The 25,971-nt window shown below is 35.8% G+C and overlaps 1 protein-coding gene across 4 annotated transcripts in view; it reads left to right on the forward strand.

Moving 5' to 3' along the window:
• Positions 1-2,016: 2,016 nt before the first annotated feature.
• The window catches only part of R3hcc1l (R3H domain and coiled-coil containing 1-like), a 78,024-nt gene continuing 54,069 nt past the window's right edge, over positions 2,017-25,971 (forward strand). For 2 of the 4 annotated variants that reach the window (XM_005407659.2, XM_005407656.2), the window contains exon 1: positions 2,018-2,114. The gene's annotated coding sequence lies outside the window, so the exon portion shown is untranslated. Of the gene's footprint in view, positions 2,115-25,971 lie in introns of all 4 variants that reach the window. The other 2 variants (XM_005407657.2, XM_005407660.2) reach the window with 2 other exon arrangements.

A 25,971-nucleotide genomic window follows, 5' to 3' on the forward strand; every position in this document is an offset into this window, starting at 1 on the left:
CCTAAGTCTGAGAACCAGATAGCCTTGATTTGTTATCCCAGGACTTTGAAAGGTCGTATTATTAAAACAAGGGACCTAGGTACCAGGAACATCTTAAAGGAACATATTAGATATGGTATAATACAACCCTGGAGAGCTCAGATCTGAAGCCAGAGTATCTTGTTTGAAATCTCAGATTTGTCACTCATTAGCAGCTTAGCTTTGGGCATGTTATAAACTCTATCTATGTCTCAATTTCCTTCAGTGTAAAATGATGGTAAATGTGGATCCCACTTGATAGGATTGTGTGAGGATTGATTCATATTAAGATGTAAAGGGTTTTGCACAGCTCTTGGAACATACTAAGCCCTTGTTAACTGCTAAATGTCATTATTTATTAAAGGAGGGGACTTTCCCTCCTTCACGATGTTTCTTTCCCTTCTTGTCCTTGATTTCATCCCTGGTCAGCTCTCTAGTTTACTTTTCTAGAGCCAGTTGTTCCAGTAGCTCTGCCTTCTTCTGGTCAGGTATGCAAAGAAAAAAACAGCTTGCATTTGAGTTTTAATTTTTTGCTACTACCTACAACATCTCCTTAAACTAATATACCACAGTTTGTTCTTACCGAGGAGGTAAGGACCCTTTGAACCAGCCTTTCTTATTTATTAGGTTAAAAAAATCAAGGTCTTTTGTTTTGAGTTGCTTTATTGTATTTTGTAAGGCACCAAGCACATATTGGATATCATGTAAATGTGAAATGCTCTAACAATAGTAACTGAGACAGATAAGAAACTTAAGGAAGGGAAGTCACCATTTTGAATATAGCTTTTTATTGATGGGTTGAGTGATTTGGGAGAGACAATGTGGCTCCAGGGCTAAAGAGCCCACAGGGATTCAGAGGGCAAAGGTTTGAATCTCAGTCAAAGCAGAAGCTACAGTAAGCTCAGGCAAGCAGCTTCCTTCTTCTGGCTGTCAAATTTGTCCCATGAATACTTGGCTTGATGCCACAAAACTATCTCCAAGGTATGTTAAGTTGGGGTTGCTGTAAGTGGTTATTCAGATTGTGCACTGTAAAAGGGCACCAGCTGGGGGGTTAAGTGGGAGACAGACTGTAGTCCACTCTTGTGCTCATCAATCTGCACCTCAGTGATGTCAATCTGGAGGACAGGGGTACTTTTTCTAATGTGCACAATAGTACTATTTGAGCTAGTACAGAGCCAGTGTTAAGCAATTTGACAGCGATGGGGCACAACACAGAATGGACAAATTCATTCAGTACAGCTACTGAATACCTACTATGAGCCAGGCCCAATTTTAGAGTCTAAAGATTAAAGAAATGGATCTAACCAATTACTGCCCTTGGATCTTTCCTTTATTCACCAGCCCATCTTCCACTTTATTCCTGCTAATGGAATGGTCAACCCCACCCATTTGTCTTCAACCCACTGCCAGCACTTTTGTTTCATTACTTCTCACCTAGACTATTCCAGCAGATAGGCTTCTACTTCTATTCCCTTTTTCATGTTTTACTTTTGAGCCAGCGTCTCGCTAAATCGCGAATCATCCAGCTCGTATTTGCATTTCTCTGGCCTCACCCTCCCATAGAGCTAACATTATAGGCATAAGCCCCCATGCCCGGCTGCGAAAAACAATCTTGAAAAAGACTGAGGAGGGTGGCTTGAAAAGAAAGCGGCAAAACTGGGTAGTGCGTGGTAATGTGTAACATCACTGAGTAATGTTTACGTTAGATGAGCCTGAAAATACCCCCAGTGGGTTCGGCAGCAAGGAAGTTTTCAGAGGCGGCAGAAGTAGCAGTGCAGATTGCCGTAGACCGTAGGAAGCAGAGACACTGTAGATTACTTTTTCAAGAACCAGCAGTTAAGCCACGATTGACTAGGCTGTGACGCCACTGGCTGCAAAGAGGGTGAGAGGAAATTACTCCCGCCCTCGCTATTTGCCAGCCCCGCCCCGCCCAGCGTGACGAACGCTGTGGGCGTGGCCTGGCGGCGCGCAGACTACGTCCCCCAGAAGGCCTCGCGGTATGGGGGCGGAGTCGAGGCCTGGCGCGAGACCCAGCAGGCGAGCGGAAGAGACGGAGCTTCTGGGAGGCAGCGGAAGAGGAGGTCGACGGCGTCCGGGTAACCGTCAGTTCGTGTTAACCCCCTTTCCTTCGCGTCTTACGTTGAGGTTCTTTACCCCTACTCCTCCCCTCACAGTCGAGGACCAGACGTCCTTTGCTCGTGCGTTTGTTCCCGGTGTTCTTTTCCTCGTGTGTTTGTTACCGGTGATTCGGCGCGTCGGCCCCCGCCAGGGACAGAGGTTACTAGGAAGTTCCCGCCCTTCGACCCCTCGGGACCTGGGTCTAGATTTATGGTTCAGGTCCCTTCTGCCCTCGTAGGGGCGACATGCGCGCCTTGGCCCTCGCCCCAGGTGACTCCCGCGTAGGGATCTTTCTTTTCCTAGACTTCAACAGGTAGTTAGCGGAGTCCATCCCGTAAGGGATACGAGGGCGTGGGCCGCGAACCTCAGGGGCAGCTCCTAGACGGCGACCCCGGGGCAGGCGATTCCCGGGCTCCGAGCCTGGCCGCCGAGTCCGCTCCGCTGCTTGGAAGCCCAGGGTTACGGGCTGTGAGGGAGACGAACTTCCTGCTCTTTCTGGGCGGCCCTCGTAAAACTCTTAAATCCCATTGTCAAAGTGTCCCCTCCCCCCATACCGCCTCTTCTCGGAGTTGGGTGGGGGAAGGAGCAGTGTCTCACGTCCAGAGAGCATTCTCGGACTGCTACTTGCTGGAACTTGCAGTCCGTTTACTGCTGCTTTGGTTTTCTTGTCTGAAAGATGGGAGTAGTAGTCTTTTTCTCTGTTCTACTTTCCAGGGTTGTGAGGTTCAGCAAAAACGATACATGTGCCAAATCTTTAGACTCTAAAGCGTGTTGAAAATATAACCATAGTATGCTTCTGACTCCATCACGTTCATGTACATTATGAAGATCAGATGAGTTAATAAATAGTGGGAACGTCTGTCTGGAAACGTATGAACCATACAAATGAGCTGAGGCCAGGTTTCTGAAGAGGTGTTATTAGGGCCTTATCACCTGTGGAGTCAGTTTTAAGCTTTGCGTGGGTTTTAAGGCCCACCAGAATACGAATCCTTTTTTCTTTTCAACACAGCTCTCTACCCTGCTTGCTCTGTTTATAACCTGTCTTCAGCACTGCACAGATAGAAGCATCTGAAAAAGAGAAGCGCTTAAAACTCCCGAAGTATGGTGCTGAATTAGTATCAGTCTCTAGCAGTTCTTGTGTCTTTCTTCTTTTCAGATACTACTCATACACTAAACTTAGTTCTTCTAACAGAATCCTACTAACCTGAGTGTGTAGTAGTTGAAATGTGTTATTTTTCACCTATCCTGGGTATATGTGCTAGAAGTCTTGTTTTCTCACAGAATTGAGAATATAAATAGCCAATAATTCAGGTCTGGTTTCTGTTTTGGCAGTTACCCTCCGAGACTAGCAAGTTGCTTATTGTCTTATTTTTCCCCTTGTAGAGAATATTTTTCATTCAGTTTTTTAAAAAGATTTAGGGTGTAGTAATTAGGTATTTTTAGCCTGTATTTGTTCTGAAATCATTGGAAAATACTTGAATATGGTCCAGAAAACAGTGACAGTGAAGTGTGTTAGTGTACAAAGTTGAACAAATATGAATTCAAATTAGTGCTGTAACTTAACTGGTTTTTTTTTTTTTTTTTTTTTTTTTATAGGGAGTGGTACAGGGATTGAACCCAGGATCTTTGCATTGAGCTACATCCTGGCCCTTTTTAAATTTTGGGACAGAATCTTGCTGAGTTGCCCATGCTAGACTCGAATTTGCAGTGTTCCTGCCAGCTTCCTAGAGTGCTGTAGCTCACTAGTTTTTAACTTGGAGGTATTAGTTGACTTGTCTGGACATATTTACTAATCTCTAAAATGGAGGTAGTAGCATTTGCCTCAAAGTGTCTGTAAATATTAAATGACATGTGACTGTTAACGGACTTAACAATGCAAGGGGTGCAAGGAAGTTCTCATTGCTTGGTTGCTAGTCTTGATGATTGATGATAATAAAAAAGGATGGTAATTTTAGGTATTTTATGGAGATTCCATTTATTTAATTGCAAAATGAGGTTTTAATTATCCTTAATCTATAGGCTTAAAAATATTGTAAATAGGAGTTCTCAGTGTAGTGTTGTTTGTTTTAGCAATTGCATTTTGTATAAAAGTTATAGGGGTTAGGGGTGTAGCCCAGCAGTAAGTAGTAAAGTGCATGAAGCCCTAGATTCAGCTGTCAGGAACAACAACAAAAAAGTCCTTTATTTTAAAAAAAAAAAAAAAGTAGGACTTTTGGAGAGTCCTATAATGCTGTTGTAAAAAGGCGGTTGTTGAGATGTGCTGTGATTTTTATTTTTCTAGATATTCCAAAAGTTACTTCTTACCTAGTTACTTGAAATCAAACTGGTACTTCATTTCTAACATTTTTATCCTGTAGTAAGAATGCACATCTGCACATTGTAGCTTATAGCAGAACAGTTATGTATATTTATGACTTGATATTGACCAGGGCAGATTTTTATGCAGCAGTTTTTGGCCGCCTCTATTTTTTTTTTTTTCCTCCAAAGCAAGGCTTGAAAATTTCAGCCTAATCGGTAGTCTGGAAGGCTTGATCCTCATTTTGTTAAGGTGAAAACTTGTAGTGACTGTTGCTGGTATTGGGGTGTGTGTGTGTGTGTGTGTGTGTGTGTGTATCTGTAAGGAGTGAGTTTAGAAAGACTAAGGAGGCAAGCCTTACAGAGAAAAATGATTTGTTGGTCAAGGCAAAGTCTCAGGATTAAGAATTGAAATATGTACTTTTCCTCTATGAGCCATGTTGACTGTCATATCTGCAGAGTCAGATGTTAAGGAACTATTTCCTTTATTCTCTTTGTTGTATCCCCTGGCTGTGCTTTTCCAGTTTTATTCTGACCTTTAGCTATGAATTAGCAAGATAACTGTTTTTTTCACGACAGACTTATAAAAATCTGACAGTCACTTTCATTAAAATCTACTTCGTGTGCCATAGTGGGTTTTTTCCTTTGTTTTAAACACTTTGATCTTTGACTCTTTCTTTACTGAAAAGTAATTGGGAAGGTAGATTTTACTGTCACGCGGCTGTAGCATCTAAGTATGCATAGTGGATACTCAGTATTGAGGATCCTGAAAAGTTCTTAATAATATTTTCTTGATTGTATTGTGTCACTAAAACACACTTAGGAGAGACTACATTGTAGTGTGGAAATAACCAAAGCTTTGGAATCAAAGATCTGAATCTTTGCTCTCCTGTGTGTGACTTTGGTTTGTACATTCTGAATTCACTGTACCATCTGTAAAAAGGGATAATAACCCTCTATTAGAGATTATTTGAACTAGGCATATACTAATCACACTTAGTAAAAATAGGGATCTTGTTGAAATACTATTTAAATTTTTATTAATGTAGTTTTTTGATAGGAGTGGATTTTGGTTGTACATCTGTATTCACTATCCTGATGCTTCACATGGCCAGTGTTTCTTTGTTGACCAAAGTTAAGGTTGTTGACTGATCATGGAACCTGAAATACTGCAAAGCTAATTAGCAACATGGAGTTTGAATCTATGACCTTGTCCTCATTAGCTTCCAGTGCTAACCATCCTCGAATACTTCACCAGAATAAATCATAAAACTGATAAATGATTTTTTATTTGGCATTCATATACCTCATTACATGGAAGTACATGAACTAGTGCCAGGAGTAAAAGTAGAGATTTTTAATTAAAAATTTCTGAAAACTAGCCTTCATATTATATGTATATAAAGCTGGTGACCTACAGGATGGTCCTTGACAACCATGAAACCTAACCTGTAATTTGGACGTATCTTTTAGTTTTAAAATTAAATTTGTTGTAGATTTTCTGTCTATAGAAGTGAGAAGAAATGGGAGTAGACTGTTCACATGTTGAAACAGAACTCTGCTTCTGTGCTGTCCACCAGAAAATGTGCTATTAGCTAGTGGGGAAAGCATTTAGAGTTCTCCATTAATGAGCCCAGCAGTATAAGTGAAGCTTGAGTAACTCCTAAGAGCTTGTGAATTACAGCAAAATTGTAGTTTTCAGAACATTAGATAAAAAAGTTATAGGGCGTTGCTCAGGAGCAATAAGCTTGCGTTTTGAGAGAATTTTCTCCTCTCTTAAAACATACACAAATGTCTCCCAGTCTGTGTGTGTTGTTTTGTTTTGCTGTGTTACCCAGCTTTCTGTATAGTTCTCCATTCTTCAAAAACATTCTTCAGTTTTATTATTATTTGTTGTCCTCTTGTATCTTTTTTTAAAATGCCATCTGTGGCTGAGTTAGTTAGTTATCTGTTTTCTAGATAAAATAGAAGCAAAGAAGCACTGTTGGTATGTTTTTTTATAGTTGTGAAGTTTCTAAATAATGTGGTTTAACCTATGAAAATGATGATACAAATTTCCAGAATAGACAGTTGGCTGGCAGTTCATGATCATTTAACGTAATACAATCTCCAAAATGTGGGCAATAAAGTGTATTAAATACCAAATCTGCTTCTTAGAAAAGAATTTGAATGTTTTAATATTGGCTTGCAATTGGGCTGTTTTCAGTTCTTTGCCATGCAGTGTCAGAAGGGTATTAGGGAAGGGTAGCACTTGGATTTAAATCCTCAAATTTATCTTAGCGGCTCTATTTGTGTTTTCTTAACTGTAAAATAGGAATAATAAGACTAACACTGCTTATTTATAAAATTTAAAGGAAACAAAGATATCTTGAAAATGTGTATCTGTAGGGGAGAGAAAGAAAGGCAGAATCAGAGGAATGCAAAGACAGTCATATAAACATACACAGTAGGCAGAGATAGAGGATCTGGCTGGGAGAAGTCAGCATTGAGCAGCATATTATGCAGGTAGTTAAGAAAGTAAAGTAATCTGATGTAGAGAGGGCATATTTAGAAGGTCACGCTTGGAAATGAGAAACAAACAGTTAAAAAGAGTGAGACAAAATAGGAGAACAGCTAGGAGGTATGATCAGAAGGTGGAGCGCTTACTCAGTTTTTGTGCTATTTTGAGGAGAACTTTTAAATATTTATAGGAAAGAAGAAAAGCAAATACCAACAGCAAATCAAATAATATGCAGTTTTGATTATCCTAACATCCTTAAATATAAAATTTATTCTCCATATTCAGTATGAAAGTGTAGTTATACCTTGGTACTTGAGTGCTTTGAAACTGTCATTGTTTTGTTTTGTTTTGTTTTGTTTTTTTCTCCGGTACCAGGAACCGAACTCATGACCTTGCGCTTGCCAGGCAGGCGCTTTTGCCGCTGAGCTAAATCCCCAGCCCCTGAAACTGTCATTGAATTTGATACTTGATACATTTTGATGTGAAAAGTTTGTACTGGTACTCATCCTTAGTTTGGTGCTCCATGGGCAAGCAAGAACTTGTGATCCTGGTCTTGTGACTCGCTATCTTTTCTGGCCAAAACAATTTATTTGGTACTCATAGTTTTTGGTACTGGTCGTGCCTCTTAGAACTAATTAAGTATGAGTCTGCAGGTACAACTGTACAGTGCCAGTTTATGGCTTGTAGTACTATTAACTACTTAGCCCCTCAGTGTAGTTTAATCACATTTTTAAAAAATGCTAAATAACTGTGATTTCCTTCCTTAAAAACAACTTTTCCTCCAAAAAATCCATTGTCTGCTTTCTGTAGAAAACTTGGAAAATACAGAGTACCTAAAAGGATAATAACAGAAAACACTCATAGTCTAACATTTTCCATCTTCTTTTCTAGACTTTTTTTTATTCTGCTTTCATAAAGTAGTAAAAGAAGCTGTTTTTAATGCTAAAATTATACTATAACCATTTGTGGTAATCTTTATATTACCTACTTTTTCAAACTATCTATACCTATATAGTGTGATCAGAATATGTGGTGAATGTTTAAATTTTAAAAATTTATTACAGTAAAAAACGTGTTGCCATGTCTCCCCTGAAACACTCCCCCTTCATTTTGAACACACTTATCCCATTTTTCATGCCATTTTCTGAAGCAGTTCCAGAAGCCCTTTTCCTTTTCTTTTCCTTTTTGGTATTGGGAATCAAACTCAGGACCTTGCACGTGCCAGGCAGACGCTGTGCCGCTGAGCTATATCCCCAGCTCTAGAAGCCCTTTTCCTTGAGCCCTTTTTCTTTATGTAGTGTGATAAAAAGAAAAAAATACCGTGACTGCTGCTGCCATGTACTACCCAGTGGAAAGGCAGGTTCAGAAAAACGTCACTGAGTGTCATCATCTACCTTATTCATTGGATCTGGCTGGCACCTTGTGATTTCCAGCTGTTACCAAAGTCAAAGTAACCACGAAAGGTTAATGTTTTGAGTACTTAAATACACAGACAGCTACAATAGCATAAGTAAAAACACTGAGAAAAGAGGACTTTCAAAATGTGGCAAGAATTTAGAAGATAAAGTGTGTGTGAAATGAGAGTAGTGGTTTTTTTTTTTTTTTTGGTCTTTTTGAGACAGTGTCTCACTATGCAGTTCAGGCTGGCCTTGAGCTCACTTTGTAGCCCAGGCTGGCCTCAAACTTGCAACGATCCTCCTGCCTCAGCCTCCTGAGTTCTGGGACTACAGGCATGTGCCACCATGCCCGGTGAGGGTAATGTTTTGAGGGGGACTACTGGCAATGTGTCTGTTATTGTAATTTTAAAAAATTTAAACAGTTTATCACACCTCATATTTTTATTTTCTGTCTTCTCTAGAATGTAACTTTAACTATAGAACCTGTTATTCATATTTGTGCCTTAGGCTTTTAGCAAAGTGTCTTACGTACAGTAGGTACTCAGAATATATTTGCAATTATTATTAAGCCCTCTCAGTAAAAGCTCTCATATTTAAACAGATCTGCATATTTGCACATTGTGGATTAGACCATCTTTAAAGATGAATAAAGATGTATTTTAGGGAGTATGTTTATATTTTTAAAATTAATTTTATTGGTACACTTTTGATACACATAAGGGTCGCATTCGTCATAGGGAATTTGTATCTCTACATAATACATCTTGATTCTTTTTTTATCTGTTCCCTTCCCCTCCCTTCAACCCTCCTTTCCTTCCTTACTTACAGCTTTGTTTCCACTTTTTCCCCTCCTATTCTTTTTTTTCTTTTATTTTTATTTTAAAGAGAAAATACAAACGATACAGAATTTCAAAACAGGATAGTAGGACATTAACGATGGTTAATATATTGCATATTATCTTCAAAGTAGTTACCCAGATTATAAGATAGGTATGAAAAATTGAAAAATTGATCAATGTAAGCACAAACCATTCTTTTCAATGAACTATAGTCTCTCTCTTTTTTTCTTCTTCTCCCGCTACTCCCTTTCACATTTTCTTCCCACTTCCCAATATCTGTCATCCATTTTGGTCCTGATTTACCTTTTCAGTTTCTCACACAAGAGAAACAGTGTAATGTTTAAACATGTATTTATTTCACTTAAAAATATGGTCTCAAAGTGTACCCATTTACCTAGAAACGTCTCAAGTTTATCCTTCTTTATGGTAGAGTCGTGGGTGTGTATGTTTAATATGAAGCTACTGAACTAGGAAAGGGTGCTATTTCTGGTTAGTTTTTGTTTAGCAAGCTGCTCCAGGACTTATTAATGTAAAATAACTATTTTGTTATGGTTGTGGATTTTATCTGATTTAGACAGGGCCTGAGTCTTATCAGGGAAGGTTCAGAAGTTGATTGTGACTTCATGGCTGGGTGCTCAGAATCTGGAGGCTTCTTCAATCTCATATCTAGTAATTGATGTTGGCTGTTTCCCAGAACATCTACATGTGGTCTCTCCACATCGGCTAATTTAAACATTTTCATAGTTAATGGCAACTGATTTTTGCACTTGGAGAGAACCAGGTTGAGGCTGCATCGCATCATGTGAGCTGGCTTTGGAAGTCATGTAGTGGCACAGCTTGGCACCTCCTTCAAGGTGGAACAGACGTCAACAAGAGTATTGTGAGGAAAACATGGCAGATGGGGTAGCGGGTAGGTGCCATCTTTGGGAAAGAATTTTTTATCATAAGCATTAGCTGAAATGAAAAGTAACAGGTTAAAAATGAGTTAATAAAACTATCATTTAAAAAATAATCAGCAAGTAAATGGCCTTTTGCATGTTAATAAGAGTTTTTACTTATTGCTAATGGTCCGTTTATTAATTTAGTTGAAATACTTGTAGAAACTTGGAAACTTAAAGGTGTTTTAAATTATTTTCTTGATTTTTAAGCTCTAAACAAGACTTATTTCTCTCATGAGTACACACCTACTCTATGTCAAATTGCCTCGAAGGTATAGGTTGATCTTTGGTCTGAAAATGTGAACTCTAAATGCTTTGAAATTTTAAGTGCTCCAAAATTGGAAAAGACTTCTAGTCCCAAGCATTTTAGTTAAGGAATACGTAACCAATATGTTGTTTTTAGGGTGTAACCACCTTTTCATTGAATCTTCTGTGTGTATATATGGATATGTTGCCATTTAGCATTAATGTTGATTAACATTACTTAATAGAGCAACAGTGTGCAGAAAAATTGGTGATAAAAAAGCTTCTGGTATCCTTCTTCTGATGTTTTAAGTCTATAATTTTAGCTAGTCTTCCGTTCTCTAATTTGGTTGGGTTTTGACCAATGTTTTTAATCCATCTTTGTCGTCTTATATTACTTTTCTCTCTTGGTGCTGTTAATCGTACTTCCCAAAATAGATAAATGAGCAAATTTAATTAAATGTGTTATTTGCACTGTCTCCTGATAGTTAATGAATTTGTAAGTAAAGTCAGACCTACAATCTTCCTAGTATTACAATTACTGAATTCTTCAACTGATAATTATTTGCTTTATGCAGTTTTTAATTTTAAAGCTTCCATGTTTTGTGTGTTTATGCTTTTTAGGTATTAGATATATGAAGATCTTTTAGTAGGATCCTTTCCATAGGATTTATTTTGTCATTTTCAGTTGAAAATGTTTTGTTTATGCATTTCTGAATGATGCAAATTTAAGATGAAAAGATCATATGCTGCTATTACGCTTTTTTATTTCTTTGAAATAACTTTCTAAACTCTATATTTTAATAGAGTTAATATATGCCTATATTTCAATAGGCATATAGTTTAAAATAGACATAATTTAGAGAGTCAAATCATGAAAAAAGGACTTAAAATATAGTGAGTAGTTTTCATTCCACTTTTTTGCACTCTCTCTAGTCCTTAAAGGTAACCACTTTCAACTCCTTAAGCTGTTTTGTGGTGAGCATTACATAGCTCTGTATTTTGAAATACTTTCTTTTTTTAGGATAGTAATCTTTTGATTCACCTATTCATTGAGTTACTCAATGAATAGAGGAAAAATCAATGAGTTACTTAAATAACTGTTTTTAAATAACTGTTTTTAAATAACTGTTTCTACTGGTACTCTTCCCCTAGCCTCTCAGTGTAGTTCAATTACATTGTTTGGTTAAATCAAATACTGGAGTTAATGTATTTACATTATTGTGCTTGTGCAAATTTTATTTACTGATAGTGTCTTAAATAGCTTTTGAGTGTGGTTTTCTACAAGGTCTATCGCAATAATCTGTTGCAGTGTTTTTTTGTTTTCCTTCCTCTGCTTCCCTGCCTTTTCCTATTTTTCCACCTCCTTGTGTTCTGAGTCTAATATTTAGGCAGATTGCACAGTTCTTTTGCTGGGATGATTTCCTCTTTTGTAATCTGTACACTTTTTATTTTTTATTTATTTTAGTGTGTAATCTTGCACTGTCATTGGATGATGAGACCAGTTACTAGAATATCTGATTAAACACAATATCCCTAAACAGAGCACATTGCTAACGTTTTATACGTTTATATGTTTTCTAACTGTAAAGTTTTATTCCTTTTTCTTCTCTCCAACTTTGTGGATTTATGTCCTAAAACAAATTTAGTGTTAGTAGGATTTGGGGGGATAAGCAAAACAATGTGTTTATATAAATGGTTTTCACTTAATCCACAAAACTGAAATGATTTGATAAGACTAAATAGGATACGCATGTGAGATAATGCGACATGGTTACTATAATTTTTATATGTAAAAGGCAAAATAACAACTTAATATTCAAATATAGTAACTAAACATAGGCTTGCAAAAAAGGGTACTGTTGTACAAAGAAAGGATGTTATACCATCCTTGATTGTATGCTGTCCCTTTAACTTCCAAAAATTATTTTTTTTGGACAAAAACCACAAAAGTCATAAGAAAACTAGAAAATACTCATAAATATGAAGAAGAATATAAGAATATCTTTAATTCCACTACCCCAAGGTGACCACTGTTAACAGTTTAATGTATATTTTCTATGCCTTTATCCTATGCGTTTGTGTATGGGTTTGTGTGTGTGTGTATGTATCTGTGTATGTTTAAATGGAACACACTTCATGTACTTTTTTGTTGCGGTATTTTTTCAGTCATAAAAGTATATGTGTCTTGAGTCACGAGAATTTTTGTGCACAGAATCCTAGAGATTGTATTTTCATTAAGAACATCTAATGATTACCATTTATTTGGTTGTAGATTATTCATTAGCTTTTGTGCTGATATCTTATTTTCTGTTTATATGACATTTCAGACTGAGTGAGGAGTTCTAAGAATGGGAGAAAAAATTCACTCATATGTTAGCATTTTATTGTATTTCCCTTTTCTTTCAGTATATAGATGAGTATATGGTACCTAATGATATGGCTGTATTATGAGAAATGCACCTTAAGTGATTTCATTGTTGTGCAGACATAGAGCACTTTCATGAACCTAGGTCAGTAGGTCAGTCGGTGGATGTGGGCCTTTATGCAGTCAAGAGATGTCACAAACAGCATGTAAGAGGCTGCTGCCAATTTAACGTGACATATTGTTGTATAGTAGTATTTTTTTAAACAGTAGTACACTAATGATAAAATTATATGTAGTAAATACATAAATCAGTAGCAGTTATTTACAATCATCAAATATTAAATGTTGGACATAATTGTATGAGCTATGCTTTTATATAGCTGGCACCTCAGTAGGTTTGTATGCACCATCATCATCACAAACACTTAGTAACGTGTTGCACTTCAGTGTTAGTATGGCCATTCTATCACTAAATGATAGGAAAACTGTGAAATCAGGTTGTCAGAATTAGGAAATTAACATCAACCTAATGTAATCTATAGACTTGTTCAAATTTTAGTCATGGTCCTAATATGGTAACTTGTAGCAAAAGAAAATTTCAGATCATGGAATATAGTCAATTATCATTTTTTATTTTTCATTAAGCTAGAATTGTTTCTCAGTCTTTTTCATGACATTGAGATTTTTGAAGAGTACGAACTAGTTATTTTGTAAAATGCCTCCAATTTGGGTTACTCATTTTTAGCAGGGGTATCACAGAACTGATGCTCTTGTCAGGTATTTTAAACATTTTAAATGTATAACTCAGTGGTAATGCATTCTCTTTGTAATTTACATTCACATTCTTTCTGTAATTTTAAAGTATCCTGTGGAAAAAATATTTGGAGATTTTGTAAATATCTTGTTACCGCTTGAACTATTATGCATAAATTTTAATATCCATTGGTGATTTTTGTATCTGTGGGTAATTTCTGCCTGAATAATTTTCAAAATAGTTTCTAAGTGATGATTTTCTAGTTCTGTCATTCATCTTAGTACTTAATTTTCACTCTGACCCTGATTTGGCCATTGAGGGTCCCTTCAAACTGATTCCTGTATCCTTTTGACATGTACTTGTCATTCTTTAAGCATTTTCTTTTTACCATAACAGGATATGCTAGGCTTACTCTGCCCCAGTTCTGGAATAAGTAATTTCTTCAGAGAGCCCTAATTACCTTTTTATTAGAAAATGGCTGTATTATTGCTGTTGGTGTATCATTGCTGGGCCATTGTGAAACATTTAGGAAATAAATATATGTGTATGTTAGTAAGTGTATGCATTCATACTAATAGATCTTTTCCTGTCTTCTGAAAGTGAATTTATATTGATACCTCTAAGTTTTTTGTTTTGTTTTATGAGACAGGGTCTCACTTTATAGTTCAGTCTGGCCCTGAACTCACTATGTAGCCCAGGCTAGCCTCAAACTTGTGGCAATCCTCGTGTCTCAGCCTCCTGAGTGCTGGGATTACAGGTGTGTGCCACCACGCCCAGCTGATACCTCTTGTAGGGTTTATTTGTCTTCCCTTATCTCATATTTATATTCCATCCAACAGTGAGAAACATGGTCTTGTTGTTCATAGTTTTGCTTATTGATTCAATCTCAGAATATGAGAAAATAGCTTAAGAATTACTAACTCATACTACTATTTGAAGGATTCCTAGTAAATAAGATTCAACGTTTGTGTATATTTTTTTCCTTTAGCTTAAGGGCATACTGTCTGATCTTGAGTTGCCCAAGTTTGGTAGCTCCTAACCATGTGAATTGAGATGTGTTCTAAGTGTAAAGTATGCATTGGATCTTAAAAATAATACAGATTAGGAGTGTGATATATCTCATTAATATTTTTATATTTTGTTGATTGTGTTGAAATATTTTAGATGTATTACATAACCTATATTAATATAGTTAATTTCACCTATTTTCACTTTATTTATTGTGGCACAAAGGATTGAACCCAGGGCCTTCACACTGAGCTGCCTTCCCAGCCCTTGTTTATTTTGAGACAGGGTGTTGCTAAGTTGCCCAGGCTTGACTCAAAACTTGTGATCATCATCCTCGGCTTCCCAGAGTGCTGCTGGGATTACAGACATAAACCACTCTACCCAGCTTATTTTTACTTTATTTTAATTTTACTACTAGGAAATATTACATTACCCCTGTATCAGGCAGTGCTGATTTAAAAACTCTGTTCAAAAGTTATATGGATTAGTTTTATTTCTTCAGTATCCCCTCTCTCATACCTGTGGTTATGTTATTCATTTGAAATGTAGTTCAGTTCATTTGTTTGTATTTTATGTTCTCCTTCATCCCAATCTCTCTTATTTATTCTCATGTATGTGAAAGATTAACATGGTTCCAGAAGTCAGCATTATATAAAAATGTGTTTATTCAGAGTATTGTCATCTTGTTTTTCTTTATATAGAAATATACTGTTTCATACTCTTAGGCTGTTTTCAATATTTTGAATTTACTGCAGTCTTCTCTGTAGTTATTTTTCTATAGTGGAAGTATACCTTTGGGTAAATTAGTAACATGGGGTGGTTGGATCAGAAGTTAAAAGTATGTGTAGTTTTAAAAAAATATTGCTAAGTCCCTTTCTTTGGGGATTGTACAAATCTGAATTCCCACTAATAATATATGGGTTTACCCATAACCTCTCCATGAGTGTATTGGTATACTTTTTAATGGTTACTCTCTTGATAGGTTAGAAATGGCATCTCAGTACATATGGCATCTCTTACTATTATGAAAGTGAGTCATCTTTATATGTTTAAGGGTCATTTTTATATCTTGTGTTTGTAGAATTTCTTCAGCTTCACTTTTTGATCATTTTTTGTATTCTTCCTTAATTTTTGAGTGTTAGGATTATTAGTTGTAATATTACCTATTTATCAGTGATATATTTTACAGATATTTCAGTTTTGTTAGTTGTCTTTTGACCTTGTTTATAGTGTTTGGGTATAGGTGTTTAGTTTGCTTTGTTTCATTTGAATTTTGGGTTAAAATTAGAAAGCCTTTTCCTGTACCCATAGAAGAAAAGAATTCACCTATATTTTTTCTAATGAGTTACTTATTTGTAGTTTTAGTTATTAATTTGGATCCCTGATCCATTTGGAAGTGGTGTGTTTTGTTTTGTGATGGTGATGGTTGTTAAGAATGTAGTGGTTCCAATACTGTTTGCAAACTTGTCCCAGCATAGTTTCTTTAACAAAGACTAATTCTGCCTCAGGTATTTTGAGATATCTTTATCATATATAAAATTTCATATGATTTACTTTTGAACTTTTTATGCCTGCTTCATTATCCCACGGTTTCTATTTAGAAGCTTGATAATATATCAGGGGCTCACTGACTTTGTGAATTGTTTTTGATTCAAGAACAGAGTACTTTTCCTTTTGTCCTAACTTACTTTTGTATCTTTCAGGAATATTGTAAAGTTTTCTTCATTTGATTTTTGTATATTCCTTAGTAAACTATGTTTTAAAAACTTGGTGTCTTTAATTTATAGAGCTATGTTGCTCCTTTTAGTGTCTGTAGTTTTCTGTAGTATGAATGTATGATAATTTATTTGACCTGATCCATATCAGTGGACATTGAATTTGTTCACTGTTATAAACAATTTTGGAATAAATATTGTTGTAGAAGTCCAATTATTTCCTTAGATTAAATTCCTCAAAGAATTGTCTGGTCAAAGGTCCTTTGATTCATAAAGGTTTCTGAAACACATTGTTGGAATGCTTTCTATATTAATAAAATATATATGTATGTCCAGCAGTGTGCTTGAGCTGCATTGTATTGAAGCTCACCAAAGCAAGACCTCATTACTCTTTTTTTAATCTTTGCCATTTGATAGGCAAGAAAAGAAAATTTTTATTTTGCATTTCCTTGCTAATTGATGTGACTTTTTTCTTTGCTAAACTGAGGAGATTGACTTACTTGCCAGCTAACCAGCCAGCCAGCATATAGAGTATCCACTTCGTGCCAATAATTTTTACTGTGTTAGAGCTATTGTAATGACTAGGAATTGAACATCTTTTTTGTAGTTTGTATCATTTCTACTATTTTGTTTACTCTCTCCCTTTTTTTTTTTTTTTGTGGCAGTTAGAGGACATTTCTGTCCTATTAGACCAGTCCTCAGAGGCCTAAGAATATTTCCTTATTCTGTTTTGTTAATGAGCTTCTAAGAAGTACTTGTGTGTATGTATTTTCATTGATATTTTATAGTAAGTCACTGTATTAAACTTTTAGTATTTACAAAATGACATAATTAAAGTGCTTGGATAGATGTCAAGGAAATACTGTGTATTTTTATAAAAATAACTTATTATTTCCAAATGAAGCTGCTGCTCATCAGAAGGGATTTTTTTTTTTTGTACAATTTACCTTCAGATACAATATCTCTGCATGTTGGAGAGTTGATACTTAATAGAGTTTTATTATTAAAAAAAGTGATAAATTGACTACACTTAGGCATATTTTATAGAAGGATTTGTTTGTTTTAAATATTTGCTAATATTTTACTTGATTGTCATCTTACTTCGTAACTTTCAACTGAGATACTTTTGAAAGTGTCAATTTCCTGAAAGACTTAGGGTCTTTGGAAGATTTTCTTGCTTCTATTTATTATCTGTTTGATTTTGGTGTTTGTTAACTTTTGGCATTAGTTTTTAGAGTTAGATTACTAGCTTTGCTTGGTTTAGCCACTTTCCACTGGAATAACTGAGAAATAGCATCATTATCAAATTCTAGCTTTCCTATAGTTCATGTAGGGAGTAGCAAAGAGGCAATGTTATTTGTAGGGCTTTAATGAATTTATTCAGGAAGAAGTGAGTGATGGTCATTTATATCCTCAGAGTGAATAATGTATGAAAAATAATTGGATAACTGATTGCAATTCTTAATATTACCCTATATGTATTTATTTTCAGTTAACATTTCCTTTCAAAGTCCTTCAAAGAAGACTTAGTAGGTTGATATGACCTGATATTTTGTAAGAGGTTTTCTTACCCACATCCTCTGATGATCTTTTCAGTATATTCCAGCTTCTGACTCTTAGTATTGCCATTGGCAACTGGGAAGCTGATTTGCAGGATGAAGGCTTTAGTGGTAATCAGAGGGTTGATCACAGCAGCTGTCAGAAAGTAATTGTACTCATGTGCTGCTAAAGCACATGGCAAAAATTGGATGGAAACTGTAGCAAGATGATACTGGTGATTTGCAATATTTTTTAAAAATGGATTTGCACAACTAGACATAATAAAAAATAAATGTTGATCTTGAGATTTGGATTTAAACCAAGTAATCTCAAACAGTAAGGATGAGGTAGACAAAGAAACGAGGGAATAAGATTCTCCTTTGGGTTTTTTTTTTGTGGGGGGGATAGTCGTTTTGCTTTTGTTCGTTTCAGAAGTTGTTTTTGTATGTTTCTAGGTACACTTGGCTTGTGTGTAGATGCATAGGGTTTCATGGTATGTTAGATAACAGAGCAAACCTAAGTGAGATTTAATCTTGGTTATTTAAAATCTCCTTGTACCTCTCTTATTAAGAGTATTACTTTTTAAAGAACAAACTAATTTGCAAATGGCTATAAAGAATGACATTGCGTCTGGGATAATGCTGTACTAACAACACAATACTGTCCCTCAAGAGTACTTCTTCAGTCTCCAAACAGCACTGACAATCTGCGACAGCATATGAATTGTAGAGCAGTAGTTGGGGAAGGTAGACCACAGAGCAAAGTGATTGTATGTGAGTTAGTGAGATAGGGGAAAGAATAGAAGAATGGAGCAACTCTCAGGTTTTTTGGAGAGTTTAAATGGAAACTATTCTAGTTAGGCTTTACTAATAAGTCAGTGAAATAAAACTACCATGTTTATGTCTGTGTCTTTGGTGAGGTAGAAGTACTAATTTTTTCAAGGTATTTTTTATTTTGTCATCAAAACTGTAAGGTAGAAAGACAAAGTTTGAAGAGATTAGAAATATTTTATACCAGGAAATGGAACTAGGAAGCTCAAGGTAATGGAAAATAGGGGCCTAATCTTTTCTAGTAATTATTGTAGTTGTAGTGAGACCAGCTAGCATATTTAGATCCAACATGACTGAATCTTTGTCTCAGGCAAGTATATCTTCTTGATTGATTGATTTGATTCATAAACACAGGCGTACGAGTAGCTGGTATTGTTTCAGAAATACATGGTCAACTATAGCAATCTTTGTCAGACATTAAAGAATGAATTTCTAGATTTTTGAATATTTGCATTATGGAGGAGAATTTAGTGTGGGGCAAGTTAGGGTCCTGATTACATGCCAAGTATAGGTTGAATACTCAAAACAGTTTTAATTTGAGAGCATTTCAGGAATGTATTAGGAATGTTCTCCCAGCATTCTAAAATCACACTCTAGTAAAATTTGAAACAATTCTGGCTGCAGGCATTTCAGATAAGGAATATTCAGTGTGTATTTGATTGTTCTGCTAAGTATAATAAATAAGGGATTAGATCTGGGGTGCATTGTTTTAAAGCCCATTCCTCTTGTTGATTCTATTTCTGGTTTTAGGTTAAGTGTATTACTGTTTGGTTGGTCACTGATATCATTGGATTTAGTAAGCATGGGAGAGGTGTCAGTCTTAAGGTAGCTTGTTACCTTATTTTCTCTACACCAGTGATACATACTAAGAAAAAATTCCAGGGATAAATGGGAGGGCACAGGTACTAATCAAGGGAAGATGTAGAGATCTAAAGATACTATAACAATGCTACTTCTCAGATTATTGGTAGGGTCTAGATTTGATTCTTCACTGCCTGGGGTATTGAATGCCTCAGTGTTGAAGGTTTACCCTGACTGAATACAATCCTTTTGACAGAATCATCCACAGCTTTCCTGAAATGAACCTTTGGCTTTACCTAAATTAATGTTACAGACTAAATGTTTGTGTCTGTCCTATGTTCATATATTGAAATGTAATCATCAATATGATAGTATTTTCAAGGCAGGGTCTTTGGGAAGTATTTGGTCATGAGAATAAGGCCCTTCGGAATGAGATGAGTGCCCCTATAAGAAGATGTCAGAATGCTATCTCTCTGCTTTATGAGGGTACAAGGAGGACTCAGACATCTGTACCCTAGAAAAAGACCTTCACACTAATCTTGGACCATCAACTGCCAAAACTGAGAAATTTCTGTTGCTTATAAGCCACCCAGTGGGTGGTATTCTATAGCTTGAACTACAGATTTAATAGCTTGAGGATAAATTATTTATTTATTCTGTATCTTCAGAATAGATTCTATAGAATAATCTGTTCTAAATTCTATATCTTCAGAATAAATAACATTTTTCGCCTCTTGATCTGTTCAATTTTATTTCTACTTGGAATGTTTCCTCTAAATTCTCTGGAGTATTAGCTTCTGAAGTCCTACGTACAGTTCCACCCACTTGTTGACTTTTTTTCCTCAACTGCACCGGGCCCTTAGTCATGTTTCTCCTCGAATTTTTGTTATTTACTGCTTTTCTCTTTTATATGGCAATTTTAAAGTAACTTCTTTTTCCCTATCTTTACAGTTAGGCAGAGACGTCTTAAGGGGTAAAGCTGCATTTTTATTCATGTGTTTGAAACCATATTATTACTTGTAGTTTGACTTTATAATTTCCACTCCTTCAGTGTAGATTTCAATACAGTGTGTACACTTAATATTTGTTTGATGGCAAGAAAGTACCATTACCTATTAATTAGCTTTTATCTGTCTTTAACATTTATGTTCCTTTTTGCATCATAAGAATAATAGATTAGAATATAATTTAAATATCTGACCAGTGTTTGTTCAGTAGATTATTTTTCTTTAAAAGCCTTCTGTTCCTCTCTGTATCTGCTGTCTGATGCATAAAGGAACATTGCTCTGAAGATGTTAGTATATTTTAAGGTAGTTCTTGAAATTTAACTGGTAAGCTTTGAAACTGTATAGAAGCTCTTAATAATTTCTCTTGTTTGCTTTAAAGTAAAACTTACTTCTTTTGGTTTCTTGGGCATCTTTGCCTTGTACACTTGTTGACAGAGCTACAGAAAGAGAGGAGACAGATACAGAGCCCTAATTACTATATCTCACAGATTCTACCTCCTTTTGAATATTCATTTTTGTTGCTCTTGAACTTCTTTGGTGTTTATTATTGTTAGGCTTGGTTTACTTCATCATGGTTTTTATTTTTTTATTTTTTTATTTTTTAATTTTTTTTGGTTTTTCTCCGGTACCGGGAACCGAACTCACGACCTTGCGCTTGCCAGGCAGGCGCTTTTGCCGCTGAGCTAAATCCCCAGCCCCTTCATCATGGTTTTTAAAAGGCACATATTTTAGTCCACTAAAGTAGTTAAATGTAGGGACTTTGAAATCTGAATCATTAATTGAAAGCTCTGTGATGTCAAGTAACTTAAGTTTTAGTTTTTTTCATCTGTGAAGTTGGGATAATATTAGTTAGCATTTCATGTATTGTTGTTGGGTTCAAATAATGAGGTCATATATATATAGATACTAAGCACAGACTAAGTGTTATAGCCTCAACTTTTAAAATATCAGTGGCTTATTAGCTTTAGTTTATGTCCTAAAGAGGGAAAAAAAATGAAATTGTAATACATATCAAGGTTGAGGTATAGCCCCAAGCCTTATTTGTTTGAGCTCATTTGTTGTATTAGTTTAACTCAGGACAGACCCAGAAGAGAAACCAATTTCAAATGTCTTTAGAAACACAAACTGACCTTCAGATATGTCATGAGGGAAAGAAGTTGAAGGAGGTTTTGCTTTTGTTTTTGTCTTCCCCATTTTCTTTGCTCCCTGTTGCCAGATTATAAATGCAGGGTAGAAAGCAGACTTTTCTTTCCACCTTTTTATTACATATTATATTGCGGTTGTTCAGTAAAACTTTGCTCTGAATTCTTCCAGAGGTGGTCAGTAACAGGTACTAACAGTGTAAACTTGGATCAGTTAAATTGGTGAGCCATGGGGTTACCATGTCAGTGGAGTGTGAAAGAGACTAAGCTATGCCCTGCTTCCTAACCTATAAAATGTGAAATCTGTTGGTGATGATGCGTGGCAGCTATAGCCAGTGGAGTGTAAAATAAGTTCAGGGCATTAATTGTGTTGCATTGTGAGAAAAATCTTTTCATGCCATTGTTTCTGTATCCTTGGGACTCCCAGGATCCTACTGGAATTATGTATCTTGTATCTTTTATTGTCCTGATTCTCAGATTTTCCATGAAATGTTTCTTTCTATTGTGCAGGCTATACTCCTGTCCAACTGTATGCAAAGAGGCAAAGGCTATTAATACCTAACAAAAAAATAGTATTAAGATATTGTGACCTTTAAATATGTTTTGTATAAGATTGAGAAATACCATTTGCATATGCATTGTATTTGACATACATTTTTCTTGTTTTAAGACTTAGATTTGAAAATATACTCGATATTCTACTTTGAAGCTTCCTCCAATCTAAGAATAGAATTAACAGTTTTAGCGGTTGTTCTTCCCATGTTCACATGTGTTTCTAGATGTTTTAAAATGCTTGGGGTAGTTGGAAGAAAGAAGTTAAAAATTATTCTTATGGGGACTAGAGGAGAGGGAGTTGCTCTCCTGACACCTGGTGAGGTTCTTTACCATATGGCTTTGAGGGTATGGCAAGGAGAATGAGCAAGTTTCAAAAACAATAGTGAATTATTATTGTCAGCACTTTTATGTCTCCAAGGTTATTGGAAATAGGTAGGCCATGGAAGCATTAAAGTTTGTTGGAAGGTTTCTCATCTTACTGAAGTTTGCTTTGCATTTACACAGGTTCTAAACAAATTGTGAATACCTGTGAAATTAATGTAATATTGTAGGACCATCCAACTGAATATCAGGCAGTCTAGCATAGTAGTTAAGTGCAGGGTCTTTGTTTTATATTTATTTATTTGTTTTGGCTTTTTGAGACAGTTAAGGTTTGCTTTGAACTCACTTTGTAGCCCAGGCTGGCCTCAAACTCGCAACGATCTTTCTGCCTTAGCCTCCCCAGTGCTGGGATTATAGGTGTGCATCACCATGTCCAGCAGTGCACGGACTTTGAAAGGCTAACAAGCACTGAGAAGCTAGGGATCTTATTTAAACTCCAGATTTCTTATCTGTAAAACTGGAATAATAATAACTACTCAGTATTATAATTGGAGTCAAATACAGTACATATACCTGCCTTACAGAGTAGCCATCAACTAAGAGAAGAGTGATGACACATAAAGCAAAAATAGGCTGATTGGGGCTTGCATTTTTGATTTCTAGTTTTCAAGGCTCATTATTTTTCAGCTAGGCCTTATTTTTTTTGGAAAGAGGGTATATGTATGTATGTATATATGTATACATCACAGTCCTTATGACATAGTAAACACTCATTAAATATTACTACTGTTGTATTACTCTACCAACATTTTGCTTTTGTTTGCAAGGCCTAAACCTTAATGAAACAAAATACAATTAAATGTGGTTCACAGCAGCAGGTTCTGAAAAATAAGTCAGTATTCTCTTAAGCATGGGTTAGCAGTTCTTTTTTAACTAAAATAGAAACTGTAAAGTAAGTTTCTAATGAAAAGGTGAGGATTTTTGTGTTAACTACAGATGAGTTTAAAAAATATTTTAGAATGTGTTTGGTTAACAGCATTTTAATGAGTTTATGGATTATATAGAAATAAGAATACAAAGAATTATTATTCTTTGCCACTTATCTAACACAAGGTAGTTTTGTTTGGAGTATTTTGAGTTCATGTCCTTTCTTTGGAATTTTTAGAATAAATGTTCTTTTCTGGTGCTAAGAGTAGTTGTAGTGGAGTTCTTGTTCATTGTGTATGAGGTACATTTTTGTGGAAATGAGATGGAAAATTCATCCTGGTCATTTACACTAATGGAGATGAGCATTAGTGTGGATAATATATTTGGATTTTATGTGGTTTATGTGATTATTTTTGCAGCACAATTAACTTCTTGATTAAACTTTAGTCAGCATATATCCTGAGCATATACTGGGTGAAAACTGAGTGATACAGCTATAAAATGATAGCTGCTAATTTAGTTGATAGGTGATCTGGATTCTGGTCTCAGTTTCCACCCGAATATCTGTAAGTCTTAGATAAATTCCCCAACCAGTGTTCTCATCTTTAAGATGAGCTTATACATTGTAATTTTCAAAGGTCCTTTTTGGCTTGTATGAGGGTTTTGTAGTTTGGAAAGCAGAAAAGTGCAGTAATGACACATTCTGGCCACTAGAGGGTGAAGTCCAGCCAATCTTACACTGTTTTTGAGTAGCATTGAAGTGAAAGAGGAGACCTTGCTCCACTGTCCATTTAGGCTAAGTCATCTGCAGCATCTTGCTCTCTGATCCTACATTTATTCAGTATTTTTCTTGTTTTCAACCTTCTGAACAGGACTAGGGCATATTTAAAAAGGAAAAGAGGAGTAGAGGTTTCTAGTTGTCATGATTTCATTTGGTCACCATAGTATAGGTGAGCAAATTTAATTCTTCGTGACCTCTTTCCTCTTCCTAATATAGGCATATGTGCGTGTGTGCACCTGGTTGCATACACACACACACACACACACACACACAACCCTCGTCCATTCTCTCTGAAATTCTGAGGATGAAAACAAAATGTCTGAGACACATAGTAGAATGAGCATGGTACTATACTTGTAATTGTAACCCAGATTTCATTTTTACGTTGTTGGGGGGAATGTAAACTAGTACAATCACTATGAAAATTAGTATGGAAATTCCACATAAACTAAAGCTAGAAATTCCATTCAACCCAACTTGTCCCCTTCTTGGCATCTTCCTGAAAGACATAAAAACATCATATTATAGTGCTTATAGCAGCACAACTCATAATAGTAAATCTTGGAAGCAGCTTACATGTCCATCAATAGATGAATGGATAAGGAAAATGTGGCATTTATTCACAGTGGAGTACTATTATGTTATACAGAAGGATAGGATCCTTCGTTTGTAGGAAAATAGATGTACCTTGAGACCATAATGTTAAGTGAAATAAATCATACAAACACAACCTTAAATATTGCATAGTTTCTCTAATTTGAGAAACCCAAAATATAAATAAAGAGCAAAACAAAAGATAGGTAATGGGAAATAGAGTGATAGATCTTTTGTAAAAAGGAAAGTGGGGGACTAAGTGAAGAAGGAAGAGGGAAGAGAGAGGAAAGGGATGAAAAAAATTAAGATGTGTTACGTACGTGTACCAGTTCCACATGAGGAATATAATTATTATGTACTGCAAATGTAGCAATAAAAATTAAAAAATGTAACCTAGGTTCAAGTCTTGCTTTATCACTTAATGTTTTTGTAACGGTGAACATTAAAACTCAAATCCTCAGTATCCTGATTTCAAAAGTGAAGATGTTGCTGGGTGTGGTAGCACATGCCTGTAATCCTAGCACTTGAGAGGCCAAGGCAGGAGAATCACTGTGAGTTTGAGGCCAACCTGGGCTACATAGTGAGTTCAAGGCCAACCTAGGGAGCTGCATAGCAAGTCCTGGTCTTAAAAAAAACCAAACAAACAAAAACCCAAAAAATGTTGAGTTCTGACCAATACGATCCCTTACAGTAATCTAATATTCTTAAATATAACATCATAATAAAGTGGAATCTTGCATTTTATTTCTTTTTAGATGGGAACAGAGCTACAGTTGTTAAATCACAAATATTAAAGTATTGAAATGCCATACAGAGGCAGAAAGACTGTTGCCATTCTGCTGAGACAAAGGTATAGCTTTACTAGCATAGACTCAGGATAGCATCATTTGAATCAAGAATTGAGCAAGACTAGGAACCAGGTCAGCTAGATTTGTGTGTAGTTAATCAGAGGAGGTCAGTTGGACATGTGTGAGCATAGAGAAAGAGGGCATGTATCTTCTGGGAATCCATATCACAGTGCTGGCATCAAAATCCATTTTTTCCCCGCCACACCAGTGAAAATAACCTTACTGCAGAGTCCAGTTATATAAGTCTGAGTTGTTGTCTGAGACCTCAGGATAACATGGAAGGAACAGAAGGTGTGCAGTCTTAAGTAGATAAGCTGAGATGAGTGTTTAGAAGGTAACAGACAAAATGGGCACAGAAATGTGCCTATGAAAATAGGCAAGGATTAGTATTTACAGTTTCATATGTACACAAGAGAGGAGAAGCCAGTCAGAT

The sequence above is a fragment of the Chinchilla lanigera genome, unplaced genomic scaffold (assembly GCF_000276665.1).
Source record: "Chinchilla lanigera isolate Chin_1 unplaced genomic scaffold, ChiLan1.0 scaffold00106, whole genome shotgun sequence".
Classification (NCBI taxonomy): Eukaryota; Metazoa; Chordata; class Mammalia; order Rodentia; family Chinchillidae; genus Chinchilla; species Chinchilla lanigera.